Source organism: Neovison vison, chromosome 2, assembly GCF_020171115.1.
Source record: "Neovison vison isolate M4711 chromosome 2, ASM_NN_V1, whole genome shotgun sequence".
NCBI classification, from domain to species: Eukaryota; Metazoa; Chordata; class Mammalia; order Carnivora; family Mustelidae; genus Neogale; species Neogale vison.
This window is the reverse complement of record NC_058092.1, coordinates 79,311,738-79,333,580: the sequence shown is the minus strand read 5'-3', so window position 1 is coordinate 79,333,580 and position 21,843 is coordinate 79,311,738. Positions and strand designations below refer to the sequence as shown.

Sequence of the window (21,843 nt, the reverse complement as noted above, 5' to 3'; positions counted from 1 at the left end):
TAGTATTTAGTATAAGAACTCTAAGAAATTTTGGAACTTTTCTGCTATCATTTGTTGGTGCAGGCAGACCTGTCCTTCTTGAACTGAAGCATAAAAACAAAAGCACAAGAAGGCTAAGATGAGAAGAGGGCAGTAAGGATGTACAGGTATATGTAAACTGAACATGTAGTAGCAGAATTAAAATATAAATTGGAGACAGTAAAAGGTAGAATTCATGCTGAAGTATACTGAAGCAATGATAGTGGAGAATACATTTGAGAAATGTTCTGGGAACATAGGGAAAAATAAAAGATGAAAACTGTGGGAGAGCTGGTAGCTATGGATGATATCAGAAGTCAGAAGGTGAGCCAGTTTTCAGGAGAGAAGATGGTGACTACAGTGTGATCCCTGGATGCATTTTGTTTCATTCATGAAGATAAGAGATATTCCTATGTAGCAGGGTTCAGAACCTTGCCAACAATTCACATAACCTCTTGGGAAAAAAAAATCTAGTTGACTGAAAAACAAATCAAAATGAAGAACTTGGGCGCCTGAGTGGCTCAGTGGGTTAAGCTGCTGCCTTCGGCTCAGGTCATGATCTCGGGGTCCTGGGATCGAGTCCCGCATCGGGTTCTCTGCTCGGCGGGGAGCCTGCTTCCCACTCTCTCTCTCTGCCTGCCTCTCTGCCTCCTTGTAATCTCTGCCTGTCAAATAAATAAATAAATAAATAAAATCTTAAAAAAAAAACAAACAAACAAAATGAAGAACTTAAGAACAGAATATATGTTATGAAAGGCTTGGCAGAGTTCCTAAGCAACTACCAGTAAACAGAAGGCCGCACAGGTTTTTAGTACAGTCCTCATCCTAGCAAACCACATGGATGGAAGAGAGGACACTGATGAGTCTGAAAGAATGTGTATCTTGTGGTATCTGGATTAACTTAAAAGCAAACAATTTCCTCATGAGTTGTTATTCCCACTGGACAAAATTGTGTAATTGGGCACAAACAATTCATCTGGAAAATCTTCTCCCTCAGGCACTGTTTACCGCAAGAAATTCAAATAAATAACATTACAGTGCAGTAATTAAGAAAAGAAAAACTTCTCAGAAAAAAAGATTGAAAGGAAATACTTTAAAGTGTTAAACAAATGATTACTATGAGACCATGATTTTTAATTTTCTTTTATTTTTCAACTTTTAAAATGAGCATGTATTATTTTCAATGAAAAAAAACTAAAAATTTGATGAAAATGATATTGCTAAGCAAGAAAAAAGGGTGTAAAAAATAGTGGAACAAGGAAGAACCAAAAACAATTAAGATTTCAAGGAATAGTTAAATGAGAGAATGCATATGTTATTCAAAATATGGTATTAGCTAAAACAGTATAAAGGGAAACATTTAAAATGTTGACCTTTTTCAACTTCAAAAATTCTTTAATTTTAAAAGCAGACCATAAGACAAATGTGACATCTTAATACCCTTGTGCAATGTCTTCCAGCCTGAGGTAGACAATAAGGGGGCATTCTGATGACCATTGATTGTGGTGGATTTCCAGGTAATTTGGAGAGTCAAGGGGTTGAGAACAGAATTCTCTTGCCTTGTACCTTTTTTGTCAGTGATTTGCCTGGGCTTCTTAGCAACCATCCTGTTTCGACGCTTGAAAATGGAGGTAGGATCACATTGTTAGCCACACCCACACGTAACAGGCACCATCATCTCTAGCCCACTGGTCACCCCTGCTTCTCAAATAACTGAAGAGGAATGCAAAACACTGTCTTGCTGTCTTGCTCTCTTGCTGGCTCTGGATAGTTCCACTTGTTCATTCCCTGCCTGCCAACACTGGGCAACATAAGATAATTAATGTCAAGCACTTTTGTTGGGAGCCTGTCTGCTCCAGCTGGGGACTGTTAACAGCTCACCTCTTGCTTGAGGACTCCTTGGATAGTTCTCTGTACATGCTACTTCTGACTCAGGAAGTCTTTCCAGACACCTCCCCTGACCTCATCTGTCAGAATCTGGTAGGCCCTTCACTTTTTATCCAGTTCTTACTACTGCCCAGCCCTAAGGAATTATCTTTCTCTGGACTGTGATCTTACTTCCAAGACATTCTGCCTGAGACTTTACCCCAGAGCTGCTGTCCTGCCTGAGTCCAGCTCCTGGGTAGCCAGTCTCCTACCATCCTGAAGGGCCCTTAGAATGGAGCATGTTGTCTTATTTTTAACTCTCTACCACCAAATTCTCCTAATTAGCAGACTTGTTTTTGCTAGTTTATTTTACTTCAGTTTTTTTTTTTTAAGATTTATTTACTTAATTTAGAGAGAGCACACAAGCAAGAGAAGGGGCAGAAGGAGAGGGAGAGAAAGAATCCTCAAACAGACTCCCCACTGAGTGCAGAGCCTGACATGGAGCTTGATCCCAGGACCCTGAGATCATGACCTGAGCTGAAATCAAGAGTTGAATGCTTAACTGACTGAGCCACCCAGGCGCCCCTTACTTCATTTTTTTTTTAAACAAATATGTTTTCTGTAAATATCCTCTGGGCTTGGTTTGATATTTTCATCTTTGCATTCTACTTTCATTCCCTCCTTTTCTGGGAAATCTTTCATAATTCTTCTATCTTGAGTGTGTTTCTGTAGCACTTAAAAATGAAAACAATTGCTTTCCAACACAGTTGTAAACTCTTTGGTGGCTGGAATAGTGTCTCATACTTTTCTTACACATCATAGGACAAAGTAACCTGGGTTTTAAAATAATAAGAACAGCAAGTAGATATTTCTCTGGCTTTGCATTAGCCTCCCAACTGTGGAAACTCTGTCTTCCTCCAAACTCTTTTCCAACTAAGTCAGAGTCCCCAGAGATAGCTGGAGTCTGTCTTGGAATACAGTTTTCTGGGCTACTTCAGGGGTAGCCATTTCCTCCAGCCTGGGTCTCTGAGTGTTTTTATCTCTGCCATCACATCCCACACCTCTTTGCTTCCTCTTATACTCTGGCTGCTCTGGTAAAGTCTTCTGCCATCCCCATGCTCTGATGCACAATGTCCTTTGAGACCCAGTTCTATTTGGTTCATCATCTGGTCCAGTTGAAGACAGAGTATTGCCTGCCGCTCCAGTGCCAACCTAGGATTCAGTTCCCTCTAGAATGAATGAGTAATTTCCTAGGAGGATACTTCAACCATAGAGCAAGTAGTCCCCTTCGCAGACAAACTCATCAACCAAACATATTAACGCATGTCTTGGTCATTTAAGATTGAGCTCAGGGACCATCTTCTTCAGAAAGCCTTTCCCGAATTCCCCCCTTTCCCCACCATCATTACCTCCAGCCACATAATGTATGTGTCTTCTTTGTGCCCTCATATGCTAAATGTGTCCTGGATATAGGTTTTGTCATGTTATATGGTAATTATCTTTTTATGAACCTGATTCCTCACCTAAAATGTGAGCCCTTTCAGGGAGAAAATTATGTCTCATACATTTTTGAATTCTTAGTGTCTGGCTTAGTTCTTAACACTAAGATCTATAGAGTCTCAAACTGGGTCCTTAATGTGCTTATGTGTACCACAATTGATTTGGCTCAAATAATACATTGTTTTGATTAATGGCAGTTTTTCCTTTAAGAATTTTATGCCAAGGTGTTTTATTTTTTATTCCTTTAAGATTTATGTCAAAACAATTTATCATACATTTGGTAAGTACTGTATGTCCTAAGACCTGCCCTACTCCCTGGAGATATGGAGATGGGTAGGACATGGTTCCTGCTTAGAGGGAGTCACAGAAACTTCCTTGTATCACCCTCCTTCTATTTCTCCATTCTTTCCTCCCATTCTTCCTTTCCTGGATAAATGTTTACTAAGCCTGGAATTTCGTCTAATGGAATAAATACATGTAGTAGGTTAATTACAATACAGTACACTCAGTGTAACAGTAGAAGTTTGTTCCAGATAGAGAGGTAGAACAGAAGAGAGTCTCATACAGTTTTGGGGGTGGACATGGGGGATTCTGGAGGAGATGGCTTCAGAGTGGGTTATATAAAGAATGGAAAGATAATCCAGATACTCAGGTGGATAAAAGGTACTCCTGTGAGAAGAAAGCACATGAAAGGCCTAGAGATGTGAAAAAGCACCATGTGTTCCAGAAACATTAATACTTTGGTATCTCTGCAGCATAAAATTCAGTAGAATGGGGGTGGGATGGGGTGGACTGAGCTGAGCTAGGAGATGAAGCAAAGGTAATAGGCAATATTTTCAGGGCCAAGGTCTTTAACTTTGAACCACTACTTAGTTAAGAGAATGGTAGACTCCAGAATAGCTGGTGGTATAAATAATCTAAGTGTGAAGCCAGATATTGCTATTTTCCATCCTCTTTCCTCATAGCATTAGGCAAGATTCTGTGATCACCTAGCTACATTTTAATGTCCATTGTATTGGTAGATAAGAATGAAGGGAAGCCATTTCCTGGAGTTTATGGTCTTATTGAGGTTACAGAATATACCCACACAAACAGTTTAGAGCACTCACCAAGCAATCTACAGACCAGTGCAAACTAAAATTATAAAGACAGTAGGTAAGCACAATCTTGACATTGGGTTATAGGAATGATTAGGAAAGTGCAGGGTTACAAAGAGGCAACTTGGCAGTTGGTTAAAAAAAAAAAAAAAGGCGGCAACCTGATTTTTGGCTGGCTTAAGAAAAACATTTTCCATCAGAGACAGAAAATGCAAAACTGAGGAATGGACTTGTAAATCAGAAACTTTTAATGTTCTGTGGTCTGTAGTTAAGAACTGGCCTTCTAAGTTAGACCAATAAGCATTCATCTTTGGGCTTTATAGTATAAAGAGGAGAAAAATTTATTTTTTTCTGTATATTTAATATTATTTTTTTTATACTTCTAGATACTCAATTTGCCTGAGAGATTGTTTATTGCTTATATGATGTGTCTCCCTGTGTTTCTGCCAATCCCCTCAGTCTAGAGTACCCTGAGATTATCTTAGCCTGCCTTTTCATCTCTTTACTCTCAAAAACATACCACAGCTTCTGCCTTTTTCCTTGTGGAATGTGTTAACCCAATATCTTCTCCTTGTCCCACTGGTCATCACATCCCACAGCCTCTACTTGGATATTTTTTCCTTCCACGGACTTTTGTCAGGCTGTAGGGTTTCTATGTGAAGCATCTTAGAGCTTCTGATCATTAAATCACATTTCACACTGAGGTAAACTCAAATTTCCCTTTCTGTTTGTATCCTTTATAAGTTATTTAAGTTTGACAATGAACATTTGCTGTTTTTATAACTAAAAAGTAAATGTGATTCCATTTTACAAAATCAAATTCAATAGTAGAGACTTTAGTACCATTTTATGTCTGTTAATGTGTCTATATCTTCCCACACCCATACACACCACAGTGCAAAATAGTGTTAGAAAACTCATACTAGTTTAGTATGAAACTAAAAAGTGTTCATACTGTATAACCCAGAAATGCTCCTGCTGAGGAACAACCTAAGGAAATAATTCAAAAGAAGGGAATTATAAAAATCTGTATACAGCTTGTCTATACACAGAAAAATTGGGGAAAGATGACTTTAAAATCAACATAAGGGGAAGAGTTAGGAAAATAATGATACATCAATTGGATGAATTATTACAACACTGAAAATGATTGTTATAAAAAACCATGTTAACAACATAGCATGTTTACAGTATAATGAGAAAAGGAAGACAAAATTATATACACACTGATTACAGCTGTGTATAAAATGAATTACATGTGGATGATTAGAGGGGAAAAAAGAATAATGAAAACATCTGTTGTTCTAGTGTAGAATGATGGGTGAATGGTAAAATTTTATAAACTGTCTCTTCAAATTTTTCCAGTTTTATTTATTGAAAAGTTCCAGATTGTCAATTCAGATTATTCTTGCTCTGGGACTTTTACACCAAAAAGAAGGAAGCATTCTGGAATCTGAACCCTTTCCTCTTTCTATCATTAGCCAAAGAATTAATCCCTAGGAAAGAAGGAAACCTTAACTTCCCTAGGAAGTTCTAAAAAAGAACATTCTTGGGGTACCTGGCTGGCTTAGCGGGAAGAGTGTGTGACTTTTGATCTCAGGGTTGTAAGTTCAAGCCTCATGAAGCATGTTAGAGATTACTTAAAAAAAAAAAGAAAAGAAAATCCTAAAAAAAAAAAAAAAGGAACATTCTCAGGACATACAATACTGGAATGCCCTCCGGGGGGGGGAGACTGTAAACCTCATTTTTAAAAATCTTTAAGAAAAATTAGAAAATTGTTGTGGTCGATTCATTTATTCATATTACTAAAGATGGATCAAATCTGATTTTTTCAATGTGATTATTTTTAATAGCCACTTTATTTTTTAAAATTTTATTTATTTAACAGAGAGAGAGATCACAAGTAGGCAGAGAGGCAGGCGGGGGTGGGTGGGGGAAGCAGACTCCCTGCTGAGCAGAGAGCCCAATGCGGGGCTTGATCCCAGGACCCTGAGATCATGACCTGAGCCGAAGGCAGAGGCTTAACCCACTGAACCACCCAGGCACCCCCAATAGCCACTTTTTATTAAGATAAAATTCATATACTATAAAACTCACTCTTTTTAAGCATACAATCAGTGGTGGTTGGTATAATTACAGATTTGTACCACCATCACCATTTTTTAAGCTTTTAATTTTAATTCCAATTAGTTAACATACAGTATTATATTAGTTTCAGATTTACAGTAGAGTGATTCACCACTTCCATACATCACCCACTGCTCTTCAGGACAAGTGCCGTCCATAATCCCCATCACCCATTTTACCCATCTCCCACCCACTTACCCTCTGCTAACCATCAGTTCTCTATAGTTAAGAGTCTGTTTCTTGGTTTCTCTCACTCGCTCACTCTTTTTCCATTTGCTCATTTGTTATGTTTCTTCAATTCCACATACCAGTGAATTCAAGGGCATTTGTCTTTTTCTGTATGATTTATTTCGCTTAGCATTATACTCTCTAGCTCCGTCCTTGTCATTGCAAATAGCAAGGTTTCATTATTTTTTATGGCTTAATAACATTCTATAGTATATATATACACATCATCTTTATCTATCCATCAATTGATGGATAATTGGCCTGCTTTCATATCTTGGCTATTATAAATAATGCTGCTATAAACATAAGAGTACATGATCCCTTTGGATTAGTGTTTTTTGTATTTTGGGGTAAAAACAAAGTAATTTGACTACTGGATTGTAGGGCAGTACTATTTTTACTTTTTGAAACCTCTATACTGTTTTTTTTTCAGAGTGGCTGCATCAGTGTTCTTTCCCACCAACAGTGCAAAAGTATTCCTTTTTTGCCACATCCTTGCCAACACATGTTGTTCCTTGTGTTGTTGATTTTAGCCATTTTGACAGGTGTGAGGTGGTATGTCATTGTAGTTTTGATTTTCCTTTCCATGATGGTAACTGATGCTGAGCATCTTTTCATATGTTTGTTGGCCATCTGGATGCCTTCTTTGGAGAAATGTCTATTCATGTCTCTGCCCATTTTTTAATTGGACTATTTAAGGGTTTTGGTGTTGAGTTGTGTGTGTGTGTGTGTGTGTGTGTGTGTGTGTGTATATATATATATATATATTATTTTTTTTTTTTTTAAATCAGACTTCATGCCTGATATGGGGCTTGAGCTCACGACCCTGAGATCAAGAGTTGCCTGCTCTATAGATTAAGCCAGCCAGCCACCCTGAGTTGAATAAGTTCTTTATATATTTTGGATAGTAACCCTTTACTCTTTGTTGGTTGTTTCCGTCACCATGCAGAAGCCTTTTATTTTGATGAAGTTCCAATAGTTTATTTTTGCTTTTGTTTCCCTTGCCTCAGGGACCTAGCTAGAAAAAATTTGCTATGACAGATGTCAGAGAAGTTACTGCCTATGCTGTCTTCTAGGATTTTTATGGTTTCGAATCTCACATTGAGGTCCTTTATCCATTTTTAATTTATTTTTGTGTACAGTGTAAGAAAATGGTCAGGTTCATTCTTTTGCTTATAGCTGTCCAGTTTTCCCAACACCATTTGTTGAAGAGACTTTTTTCTGTTGGATGTTCTTTACTGTTTTCTTTTTTTTTCCAATTTATTTATTTTCAGAAAAACAGTATTCATTATTTTTTCACCACACCCAGTGCTCCATGCAAGCTGTGCCCTCTATAATACCCACCACCTGGTACCCCAACCTCCCACCCCCCCGCCACTTCAAACCCCTCAGATTGTTTTTCAGAGTCCATAGTCTCTCATGGTTCTTTACTGTTTTCTTAAAGATTAATTGACCTTATAGTTGTGGGTTCATTTCTATTCTCTTCTGCTGATCTGTGTGTCAGTTTTTGTGCCAGTACCAGACTATTCTGATTACTACAACTTCGTACATAACTTGCAGTCCAGGATTGTGATGCCACCAGCTTTACTTTCTCTTTTTTGAGATTGCTTTGGCTTTTGGGGATATTTTGCGGTTCCATATAAATTTTAGTATTGTTCTAGTACTGTAAAAAATGCTGTTGCATCATATCTATAGATTGCTTTGGGTTGTATAGGTATTTTAACAGTATTTGTTCTTCCAATCCATGAAGATGGATTGCCTCTCCATTTCCTTGTGTTGTTTTTAATTTCTTTAGTCAGTGTTTTATAATTTTCAGAGTATAAGTCTTTCACCTCTTTTAGGTTTATTCCTAGGTATCTTATTATTTTTGGTGCATTTGTAAGTGGGATTGGTTTCTTAATTTCTCCTTCTGCTGCTTCATTATTGGTATATAAAAATGCAACATATTTCTGTAGGTTGATTTTGTGTCCTGTGGTTTATTGCATTTGTTTATCAGTTCCAGTAGTTTTTGATAGAGTCTTCCAGGTTTTCTATATATAGTATCCTGTCATCTGCAAATAGTGAAAGTTTTGCTTCTTCCTTACCAATTTGGATGCCTTTTCTTTATGTTGTCTAATTGCTGTGGCTAGGGTTTACAGTACCATGTTGAATAAAAGCTACTATCACTATTATCTATTTTTAAAACATTTTTTAAAAGCACCCATTAGCAACCACACCCCATTCCTCCCTCCTGTCAGCTGCTGGCAACCACTAATCTTTCTGTTTCTTTGGATTTGCCTGTTGGAGACACTTCATATGAATGGAGTCATTCAATATGTGGCTTTTTTGTCTGACCTCTTTGAGTTAGCATAATGATTTCAAGGTTTATCGATGTTGGAACACATGCCAATACATCGCTTCCTTTTTGTTGCTGACTAATATTCCATTGTATAGGGGCGCCAGGGTGGCTCAGTGGGTTAAAGCCTCTACCTTCGGCTCAGGTCATGATCCCAGGGTCCTGGGATCGAGCCCCGCATCAGGCTGTCTGCTCAGCGGGGAGCCTGCTTCCCCCTTTCTCTCTGCCTGTCTCTCTGCCTACTTGTGATCTCTGCCTGTCAAGTAAATAAATAAATAAACCTTTAAAAAATATATTCCATTGTATAGTATGCAACATTTTGTTTATCCACTCCTTGATTAATGAACATTGGAAATTTTTTTCTTGCTATTGTGAGTAATGCTATTAACATTTGTATACAGATTTTTGTGTGGACATAGATTTTCTGATTTTGAGGGGCATATAGATAGGAGTGGAATTCCTGGGTCAGATGACAACTCTATGTTTAGGAAAGTGCCAAAGGTTTTTCAAAGTGGCTGTACCATTTGCAGTCTCACCAACAATGTATGAGTGTTCTTTGATGATCTGTTGATGTCTCTTCCAGTTCTTTTTTTTTTTCCAAGAAGCTCTCTGCCCAACATGGTGCTTGAATTCATGACCCCGAGATCAGGAGTCCCATGCTCTACTGACTGAGCCTTCCATTTCTCAAGGCAATAGTTGGCATGGTGAAAATATTGAATAGATGCCAACTATTCTTACTATTCTTGTCATCACTGTTATTAGAGGAGACTGTAAATTGCTTTAAGATCCATTGTAAGTAAAATGAAGTCACCATATTATTTTTTTCACTAGACTGTGTTTTGGTTCTTTTTATGCTTATTAATTGGTAATGAATGATACCAAATTTTTCCATAATTATATTTTATAGGGAGAGATTATAAATTTGTGGGGGGCATGTGTATGTAAGTGTGTGTGTGTGTGTGTGTGTGAATTTCTTCCTTTCCCTTCAGTAAACTACTTTGACATGGCTCTGAAGTCTGTAAATATTAAGTAAAAATGTGTACTCATGCACATATTGGCATACACATGTGGACATTCCATTTCAACATCCTGGGTCCCCAGTCCTGCTGCCCTGAAGGTGTGGTGGAAATGGAGCTGCAGATGCTCTGTGGCCTAGCACCAGGCTGTTAGAGCAAAGAATGATGAGGAAGAAAAATAGAGACTGGGCCTTGAACACCGCAAACACTGGTCAGAAGTCCAGTGGTGGGTGTGGTGCATAAACAATGAATTCTGGTACACTGAAAAGAAATTTAAAAAATAAAAAAAAATTTTTTTTTTAAAAAAGAAGTCTAGTGGGTTGTGTGGGTTGTGGGGCTGTGTGCTCACTTTCTTTCTTTCTTTTTTTTTTAAAGATTTTATTTATTTGTGAAAGAGACAAAGAGAGCACAAGCAAGGGGGAAGGGCAGAAGGAGAGGGAGAGGGACGAACAGACTCCCCACTGAGCATGGAGCCTGATAGAACCCTAAGGACCCTAAGATCATGACCTGGACCAAAGTCACATATGCTTAACTGACTGAGTCACCCAGGTGCCCCATGTGCTCACCTACTTATGTGTGATCTCTCATTCCTGTCCTGACCTCCTTTGCCATATTCCTCCTCCCTCACTCCTTTACTGCCTCCCTCAGGCTTCCTGTTCCTGTATCATCTTATTTATTTATTTATTTTAAAAATTTATTTGGGAGAGAGCAAGAACACACATGTGTGTGCTCATGAGTTGGGGGAGGAACAGAGGGAGAGAATCTTCAGATAGACTCCCTGAGTGAGGAGCCCCTGCAGGGCTCCATCTCCTGACCCATGAGATTACGACCTGAGCTGAAACCAAGAGTTGGCTGCTCACCTGACTGAGCCACCCAGGTGCCCCTGCTATTCCTATTTTAATGAAACATTCGTATTCAAGAGCTTCATGTGTATGTAATTGAAGTGTTGATGATACAAACACCTAGTTCAAGCCATTGTTTAACACCTTCATGCTTTTCCCCCCACTGCCACATTTCAAGAGTTTTCTTACCTTTCATGCCCATTAATCCATTCACTTGACACTTATTTATTGATCACCTAGTCTGTGTGAGGCACTGTTTTAGGTACCTGTTCATCTCCATTGATTTTTGCTCCTACTTTTTCTACCCTTTCAATCCCTTTCTTTCCCAAATGGGAAGTCAGAAAGACAAATGAAAGAAATTGTAGGATGGAGTATCAGTGTGCCTTATATTCTCTGCATATTATAATCATTTCGCTGATTTTCTCTGATTTCAAAAAATTGTATGTTTTGCTTGAATGTCTCAAAGTCTGTATGACAAGATAACCCATTTGTGCGCATGTTGGATTTAGAGACTTAAGACTTGCCAGTTATCTTACTTTTTTTCCAGGATGACAGTGATGATTTGTTCTTTATTTTCTAAGTTTGGCAAAATGAGAAGGAAGTCCTGGCAGGAGGAGAAAGAAAGATACCTTCTAGAGGAGATAGTCAGAAAGGGGCAAAATGCAAGCCTCTGACAGCGGTCACTGTGAGAGAAGTAATGGAGGCCTTGGGCTCTATGATATCTTAAATACTTATATATGGCATGGTTACAATTATGTTGCCCTTATTTGTCAGTTCAATAAAGTAGTTTGGTTACAGTTCATGGAACTAGAAGGAATTTTAGAGACTAAATTCTCTTATAAAAAGTACACTATGCGCATGCACAGTACCTAGTTTCACCCTAATTGATACAAAGAGACTGAAAATAGGGAAAATAAATTGGGTATTTTTGCTATCTTTATTTACTGACTCAGGATCCATCTTTGTAGTAGTCTCAAAGCAGAAATGTTCTCCAACTAGGGAGACTAATGAATAGACTGGTATTTCCCCATGTTTTTCACATTTGGCATGAAAGAGAATGATAATTTGTAAAATACTAGGGTAAACAGATAGGGTTACTCGTGACAGGAGGTCACTGGCCTGAGGTTGAGGCAACCAGTATCTTGACCCACCTCTAACCCTAGCTCACACACCAATCGAGGAGGTTGGGAATCAACTGTATAAATCACCATTGTGCTGAGTCAGGATTGAATTTTACCCCCTACTAAGGAGCACGCTAGTGATGAGCATTGGGTAATGTATGGAAGTGTTGGATCACTATATTGTATACCTGAAACTAATATGATATTGTATGTTAACTAACTGGAATTTAAATAAAAAGTTGAAAAAAAAAGAAGTGCACACACACACACACACACCCCACAAGTCATTAAGGGAAGGAAGAAGGAAGGAAACTTCTTCAAGGGAAGGAGGTAGGGAGGGAAGGAAAAGCAAGCAAGCTGATATTTTTGGCATGAGCAAGGTGACCGGAAATAATGACCTAATTAACTCTGTGGCTCCCTATATTCACGTATGTTTACGTGGTATTATGGCTGGTGATATATCAGGGAAAAAACGTGCATGTGTTTTATTAAACCTAGCTTCTGACTTATAGCTTTTCATGACCACTTGGGTTTTGGAGAAATTTTTAAAGAGGATGTTGGACTCTAGATCTTTGAACTCATCAAGCCTTGGAGGGAAGAGTATGCGGGACCTGAAGGTTCAAGTAGGTAAAACATGTTTATAGGTGTCTGATATTCTGTAGTATTTTGAAAATGACATTTATATTTTCATGGAATACTTCTTTTCTCTGTCTTTCTCCACTTAGGTCTAAAGGAATTCTTGAGATCAATAAAGGGAGATGTTTTGTTCTCTTTAAAAATTTCATGAATGGGGGCACCTGGGTGACTCAATAGGTTGGGCATTGGCCTTCAGCTCAGGTCATGATCCCAGGGACCTGGGATTGAGCCCTGAACTGGGTTCCTTGCTTGGTGGGAGCCTGCTTCTCCCTCTCCCGACTTGTGCTCTCTCTCTTGCTATCTCTGTCTCTCTCCCTCAAATAAAAAAATAAATATTCCATGAATGTTTGGCATATACACAAACACACACACACACATACATACATACACATGTATATAAAACTGTAAAAACACATACTATATAAACTATAAAACTATACTATGGTATAAACTATACTGAACTATAAACAAATGCTATAAAACTGTAAAACACACACACACATATATAGAAAACTATTACGTATGAAACTAACCTCCAAGAACCTATCACAACTTAAGAGTTTTAAGTTAAAGTTTGTCCATGTTAATAAGTGCTGGAGAGGGGACAGGAGCCTAAATGTTTTCATCCTAAATCCAGGATGAAATCATAAATATCTTTATATTGATATGTATCACTCATTTGTAAAACGTACAGGGATTAAAACAAAGTGAAATCAGTGAGTGTACCAAAAGTTGATGAGGCTCTGGAGAAACTGGACCCTCGCACATTGCTGGAGGGGTGTAAAACAGTAGAGCCACTTGGGGAAAGAGTGTGGCAGTTCTTTTAAAAACTAAACCCATCACCACCATACGATTTAGCAGTGACACTCTTGGGTGTCTGTCTCTTCCACAGAAATGGAAATTTATTTTCACAAACACCTATAGAGGAATGTTGACGGTAGCTTTATCTGTAATCCTCTAAAACTGGAATTGGCCCAGCAGTCCTTCAATAAGTGAGGTTAAACAAACTGGTGTGTACATATGGTGGAATATGACTCAGCAATAAAACAGGAAGGAACGATGGAGACATACAACAGCCTGTAAGACTCCAAGAAAAGATGCTGAGTGAGAAAAGCCAGCCCTGAAAGTTTGCATACTGTGTGAGTCCATTTATATAACCTTCCTCAGACGGTGGAGATGGAGAACTGATTGTTGGCTGCCAGGGAAAAGGCACAGAGGATAAAGGTGGATGTGGTTATAAAAGGGCAACATGGGCCTGACCCTTGTGGTGATGAAACTGCTGTGTATGCAGCCGCAGCGGAGGGTATACAAACCTACCACGTGGGGTTCTTCAGTTCTTTAAAAAACAAAACAAAACAGAAATCTAATCGTAAATGACTAAATTATTGGTTCAAGTTTTTAAGAACTATAGCACATTCCTCTTAATAATAGTTATTATTATGTATTACTAATAAATCATGTTATTTATGAAATCTCGCAACAGAAAGGACCTTGAATGATGCATTCTGCTTCAGGCACTCTTGCCAGTAAAGTAGCTGTTCAATATAATCTCATTTTAGTAAGCCAATAGGTGTTTCCCCTGAGAAGTTGTTATCTATTAGCTTTTGTCCATAACTGTTTTCCCCTAAATTTAATATGAATAATCTAGAGGGTTTTTAAAATGCATATTCCCAGGTTTCATCACTAAGGATTCTGATTCATTAGGTCAGGCAGTAGATGTTGGCAACCAGCATTTTTAAAAAAATGACATCAGCTGATTCTGATTCAAGAGATCAGTGGGATGCACTTTGAGAAATAATGAATTATAATTTTTAGGGTGAATAAATAGGAGTCCTTTAAATTCCTTTGTGGCCTAAAGAATTTGTGGTTAGGTGAGAATTTTAAAAGCAAAGTACTGATAAAATTTTTCAAACACCCACGTGTCGAGAAAAAGAATGTTTAACCACACTGAGTTGTGTATTTGCTCTGAATCAACAAGAACTGAACGGAAAGGAACTTGCCCTCAGTTCTTATTCATGATGGAGCGGTCCTGCGTCACCACTTGTGATTTATTTGTACAAAGAAGGCAGAGACAACTGCTTTAGTTACCTAGACTGCATAAAGGGAATGCTCTGCCAGGGAGAGGAATGCTGAAGCACTTTGTAGGCTCTGAAAGGAACGTACTCCTTAATTCCTTACTTTTTTTTTTTTTAAATATATATTTATTAAATAATCTCTACACCGAACATGGGCCTTGAACTCATGACCCGGAGATCAAGACTCACACACCCTTCCAACTGAGCCAGCCAGGTGCCCCTCATTCTTTAGTTTTTGTGTATGAAATTACAACTACAGTAATTGACCCATCCTTGTTTCCTCCTCTAAATCCAAGTGCAAGCATACCTCAGAGAGACCCTGGGTTTGATCCCAGGCCAGTGCAATAAAGGGAATGTCGCAATAAAGTGAGTCAAATGAAGTTTTTTGTTTCCCAGTGCCTATAAAAGTTATGTTTACACTCTACCATGGTCTATTAAGTGTGCAGTAGCATTATGTCTAAAAAAAATGTATATGCCTTAGTTGAGAAATACTTTCTTGCTATAAAGTGCTAACCACCATCTGAACTTTCAGTGAGTTGTAATCTTGCTGGCAGAGGGTTTTGCCTTATGTTGATGGCTGCTGACTGACAGGGTGGTGGCTGCTGAAGGTTGGGGTGGCTGTGACAGTTCCTTAAAATAAGGCAACAATGACGTTTACTGCATCAACGGACTTTTCCTTTCACAATTTCTCTGTAGCATGTGATGCTGTTTGATAACATTTTACCTGAAGTAGAATTTCTTTCAAATCTGGAGTTGGTTGATTTATCAACTAAGTACGTGTCATATTCTAAATTGTCTGTTATTATTTCAACCATCTTCACAGCATCTTCACCAGGAGTAGATTACAGCTCAAGAAACTACTGTTTTGAGACGCCTGGGTAGCTAGTCCTTAAGCGTCTGCCTTCCGCTCAGGTCATGATCCCAGGGGTCTGGGATGGAGCCCCCTGCTGGGCTCCTTGCTCTGCAGGAAGCCCGCTTCTCCCTCTTTCACTCCCCCTGTTTCTGTTCCCTCTCTTGCTGTGTCTCTCTCTGTCAAATAAATAAATAAAATCTTAAAAAAAAAAAAAAAAAGGAGAAGAAAGGAAACCACTGTCTTTTCTCATCCATAAGAAGCAGCCCCTCGGCTGTGAAAGTTCGATCAGGAGATCGCAGCCATCCAATCACATGTTCAGGCTCTCCTGCTGCTTCCAGTCCTCTCACTGTTTCCACCACATCTGCTGTTCTGCCTCCACTGGAGCCCTGAGCCCACCAAGTCATCCATGAGGGCTGGGATCAACTTCTTCCACACTCCTGTTCATGTTGACATTGTGACCTCTTCCCATGGATCATGAATGTTCTTAATGGCATGTAGAATGGTGAATCCTTTCTAGGAGGTTTTCAATGGACTTTGCCCAGGGCCATCAGGGGAATCACTATCTATGGCAACTATAGCCTTATGAAATGTATTTCATATATAATAAGACTTGAAAGTTGACGTTATCCCTTGATCCATGTGGGCTGTAGAATGGATGTTGTATAAACAGGCATGAGAACAACCTTCTCCTCCCTGTACATCTCCATCAGAGTTCTTGGAAGACCAAAAGCAGTAATACCTTGAAAAGAAACTTTTTTCCGAGCAATTTTCAACAGTGGGCTTAAAATATTCAGTAAACCATGTTGTACACAGATCTGCTATCATCCAGGCTTTGTCGTCCCATTTATAGAGTATAGGCAGTGTAAATTTAGCACAATTCCTAGAATTTGCAGATTGATAAATGGGCATTGGCTTCCAACTTCAAGTAGGCAGCTGTATTAACTCCTAATATGAGAATCAGCCTGCCCTTTTGAAGCTCTGAAGCCAGGCACTGACTTTTCCTCTCTAGCTATGAAATTTCTAGATGGCATCTTTCTCCAGTATAAAGCTGTTTAGTCTATTCTGTTGAATATAGCCACCTTCCTGAGTTTTCTCAGCTAGATGTCCTGGATATGTGGCTTCTATGTCATTACCTGATGCTTCACCTTGCACGTTTACGTTCTACAATTGGCTTCTTCCTGAAACATGAACCAACCTCTACTAGTTTCAAACTTTTCTTCTGTAGCTTCCTCACCTCTCTGAGCCTTCACAGAATTGAAGAGAGTTAGGGCCTATTGCCGTGGCTTAGGCTAGTATATAGGCATGTTGTGGCTGGTTCGATTTTCCATCCAGACCACTAACACTTTCTCCATATATCAGCGGTAAGTCTGCTTCACTTTCTTAACATTTGTGTGTTCACTGGAATAGCACTTTTAATTTCCTTTAAGAATGTTTCCTTGGCATTCACAATGTGGCTAAGTGTTTGGCACAAGAGGCCAAGCTTTCAGCCTACCTCAGCTTTCGAAATGCCTTCCTCACTAAGCTTAGTCATTCCTGGCTTTTGATGTAAATTGAGAGACTTGTGACTCCTCCCTTTCCTAGAATACTTAAAAGACATCGTAGGGTTATTAACTGGTCTAATTTCAATATTGTTGTGTCTCAGGGAATAAGGAGGCCAGGGGAGGGTGAAAGATGAGGTGGGGGTAGTGGAATTGGCCACTCTGTGGAGCAGTCAGAACCCACATTTATTGATTAATTGTACCATTTTATATGGGAGTGGTTCCCCAGAACAATTACAAAGATCGTTGATCATAAATCGCCATAGCAAATATATAATAATTCAAGTTTGGAATATCGTGAGAATTACCAAGACATGATCCAGAGACACAAAATGAACGAATGCTGTTGGAAGATGGTGCCGACAGACTTGTTCCACACAGGGTTGCCTCAATCAAACCTTCCATTTGTAAAAAGCACAATATCTGCAAAGTGCAATAAAGAGTGTAATGAGATATGCTTAAAATGATTGTTGTTAACTGAAAAACAGATGCAAAGAAATTGTCCTGTTCTACATTTTTGGGATGCTCATTTGGCCCCTTGTTGAAATCTTAGTGACCTCTCCACTATCTGCTCATGCTCTTCTCCTTCTCAAATAAATAAAAAAGAAAGTGAGAAAAGAAAAGAAAAACTCTCTACTTTCTTAAAAAAAAAAAAAAAAAAAAGAATTATCTACCTGGTTGTCTTTATTTTTCATACCCACCTGCTTTTAGCTCACTGCAGGTCAGACGACCTCTCTCCCATGAAGTTGCTCTTGACAGGGTCAACATTGACTTCCATGTCACTGAGTCCAATGAATACTTTTGTCACCTCTCAGCTGAGTTTGCCACTGTTGACTGCTCTCTGCTTCTTGAAATCCTCTTCCTGTGATTTCCACATTACAGCATCCTTCTGGTTTTCTTCCAGCCAGTCTGCTCCTGCATGTTCTGTTAGAACTCTTCCTCATTCACCCAGCTGTTAACTAGGGAAGTTTCTCAGGGCTCAGTCCTAAACCCTGTGCTCACTCCGAGTTCTTTCTGTAACTGCCAGCGCATTGCCATGGGTTTTATTACTTTTCCCATGCCTCTGCTGAGCCTTCCCTATGACTCCCTAACCTCTGCCTCCAGCTCTGACCCCTGTTTTCTCAGCCATAGACCTGTATATCCAGCCGCCTTCTAAATATCACTTGCGTGACTCACAGGCATATTTGTCTCAACATGTGCGAAACTGAACTCATCCTTTTATTCTTCCCATAATATTTCTGTCTTCCAGTGTTCGCAGTTTTAGGAAATGACACCATGATCCAGCCAGAAACCTAGGAGTCCTTGATTTCCCTCTCACCATCACTCACATGTTCATTTAACCATGAAATCCTGATTATTCTACCTCCTATCTTCCAAACCCTTTTTCTCCCGCCATTTTTCATGACCACAACTCCAGTATAGTTGCTTCCTGATTTCTTTCTTGACTCTGTAAGAGATAGACATTTTTTGGTATTTCAGTACTTGGTATATTTATTTCTTAAATTTTCTTATTGACATCTAATTTACAACAAAATCCTCAGATATTAAGTTGTATCAGCTTTGACAAATGCATATACCTAATGTGACCCTCATCCCCTATTAAACAGAATATTTCTGTCTCCCTAGAAATTTCTCTGGTGATACTTCCTAATCAATCACCCATCAAAGTAACCCCTGATCTGGTTTAACTTTTGAAAATATATTTTTTAAAGATTTTATTTATTTATTTATTTGACAGAGAGAGGGAGATCACAAGTAGGCAGAGAGAGGGGGAAACAGGCTCCCTGCTGAGCAGACAGCCCGATGCGGGGCTCAATCCCAGGACCCCGAGATCATGACCTGAGCCGAAGGCAGAGGCTTTAACCCACTGAGCCACCCAAGTGCCCCTTTAAAAAATATTTTTAAGTGTATTTTTTAAAGAAAAATACTTGATATGGAGCTTAATATTAAAGATAAAATTTCTACTATTAAGTTCAGTTAAATAGGTAAGAAAATAATGGCTGATTTTCTATCTATAAACTACCCTATTAAGTATGATTAGAGCTATTTTAGACACCTTTTAAGTTAACTTATAATTTCAACACTATTTTTTAACACTATTTTAATTATACACACACATACATGTATAAATACAATAACACACAGGTATATGTAAGTATACTCACACACACACACACACACATCCTTTACAGTTTGAAAATACTTAGAGCTGAGGAGATGGGGAAAGTTAGTCCAGAAAAAAATTTAAATTATATCAATATCTATTGAGAATCTTTTATATATATATATGTACGTAAAGCAGTATAAATCATGGCTATTTTTATTTATCTTACAAAGAATTCTACATTTTTATTGAGAGAGAATGTCCAAAGGAGCTCCCAAAATTTTAAAAGCTTTTAGTATTTACGGGCTATGCAATATCTTTTAATTTCTCTATTATACTATTTTCCCAATTAATTTGTTTAAATCATACCTTTAAACTCCTAGCAACTAAATATGGACATTAGAAAGTTTAAATTATTTTGTCATGTACTTGAATAACAAAGATTTAAAGAAGCTAGCAGAGCCAAGAAACTGATCTCTTTTGTTTAGTTATTCACAGGATAGATACAGTGGGGGCAGCTGAAATGGAAGCTTGTTAGACTGGCCCATCACTGGATGCATTTCGAATTCCAAGGGACCAGCTTTAAAAATAAGAGGTAATTTAGGCTCCTCCATACAGACAACTCAGCCCTTTTTCTTTCAGAGCTAGATTGGTTTGGGGTCATTAGATTCTGGATAGAGACCCACGGCATAGTGACCAGAGCAGTAGTGCTAGATCTGAACTTACTTGGGAGAAATGACCACCACCAGGCCCCAGGTACTGTGCCTTTTTTCAATGATCCCCACAATTTTCATTGTGTATTTCTTTTGGGGAATTTTTTGAGCACAGATCCCTGATATATGTGTCACTGTATTAATATACTTCTATGAGGAGGAATTTTTAAGTATATTTTTTGTCTGTGATTTTTTTTTAAGATTTTATTTATTTATTTGACAGATAGAGATTACAAGTAGGCAGAGAGGCAGAGAGAGAGGAGGAAGCAGGCTCCCCGCTGAGCAGAGAGCCCGATGTGGGGCTCGATCCCAGGACCCTGAGATCATGACCTGAGCTGAAGGCAGAGGCTTAACCCACTGAGCCACCCAGGCGCCCCTTGTCTGTGATTTTGTTTCCTTTTCACAACATCTGCATTTTATAGATGAAGACGCTAAAGTTCAGGGAAGTTTAGTAACTTGCCCAAGGTCGCATAATTTACTGAGTGATATTTGACAAATCCCAAACCATTTGGGGCCTCAGTTATAAAATTATAGATTCCAGCTATGTGATCTGCAAGGCCTCTTCTAGCTCTAAACAACTTGTGCTTCCATGCTGTTGCTAAAACTCACCCATCTAAGACATAATCTCTGGCTTAATATTTCTAAGCAGATAAGGCCTTATTAGGAATTTCAGGAATTAGTGGGTTGTGGAAGAGAAACTGAAAGCTTAAAATAGTGTCAAGTTAGGTTGGTCTTTGGTATGATTTTAAAAATCCACTGGGATTTTTGTGTTTATATGTGGCATATTTAAGAGTTTAGTAACAACAGTCACTACAAACATAATTTATTTATAAGCTATCCATTATCCTAAGCACCCTAGGTAATTCTATCACTGTATTTTCATGAGGATTTTTTGATCATTACTTTTCAGCATTTTCCTGTCCACCAAAGTATTTTTCTAAGTACTTGTGTTGCAATAAGTAACTGCCAGTGTGTGGGTAGACCCCTCACTCTCCACAAGGCCAGAAAAACATTTTCATATAGAAACTGTCTCAGTACAGTACAGCTCCATTTATAAGTCAGCTCCTTTTCTTGTAACTGAACATTGCTATGATCAAAATCACTGCCATTTGCCTTTCAAACATTTTCTATAGGTTTTGCTTTGTTTTTGTTTTGTTTTGTTTCAGCTTTCTCTGGAATTGAAAAGAGAAATGGGAAGACAATTTTAGATTAGCACCTGTCTGAGAAATTTTAAAATTAGAGATGGCCATCTGGTTTTCATGATTTGTACTATTTTAAAAATAGAATCTTGCCATTATAAACAGACTTTTAGGCTATTCTAAAATAATACTTAATTGTTTAAAAGATTTTATTTATTTATTTGACAGAGACAGAGTGCATGTACAAGTAGGCAGAGTGGCAGGCAGAAGCAGTCTCCCTGCTGAGCAAGGAGGGAAAGTGGGGCTTGATCCCAGGACCCTGGAATCATGACCTGAGCCGAAGGCAGATACTTAACCAACTGAGCCACCCAGGCGCCCCTAAAGTAGTACTTAATTTGAAAACTGCTTCACCTATCAACATTTTACTATCAGACTGATAGGAGGATAGGTAGATGGTGATAGGTAGATTGGTGATGTTCGTTCCAAGAAGGAATGCTTGTTACCTCTTCTGATATGGACAGTATAAGGTCACATTTCCCATTCATTGGACTCACATAACCTGAAGCTCCATCTTAGATTCCCCTGTGCTTCTAATTATTCTTTAGAATAATTTACTTAGGTCAGGCCTAAGGCAT

At 38.6% G+C, this 21,843-nt stretch overlaps 1 protein-coding gene across 2 annotated transcripts in view; it reads left to right on the top strand.

Moving 5' to 3' along the window:
• Positions 1–21,843, top strand: part of DIPK1A (divergent protein kinase domain 1A) — a 128,752-nt gene that overhangs the window by 61,389 nt on the left and 45,520 nt on the right. Inside the window, exon 1 of one of the 2 annotated variants that reach the window (XM_044238691.1) lies at positions 13,849–13,925. The exons of the other annotated variant lie outside the window; for it this stretch is intronic. The gene's annotated coding sequence lies outside the window, so the exon portion shown is untranslated. Of the gene's footprint in view, positions 1–13,848; positions 13,926–21,843 lie in introns of those variants that run through there. 2 annotated transcript variants of the gene reach the window in all.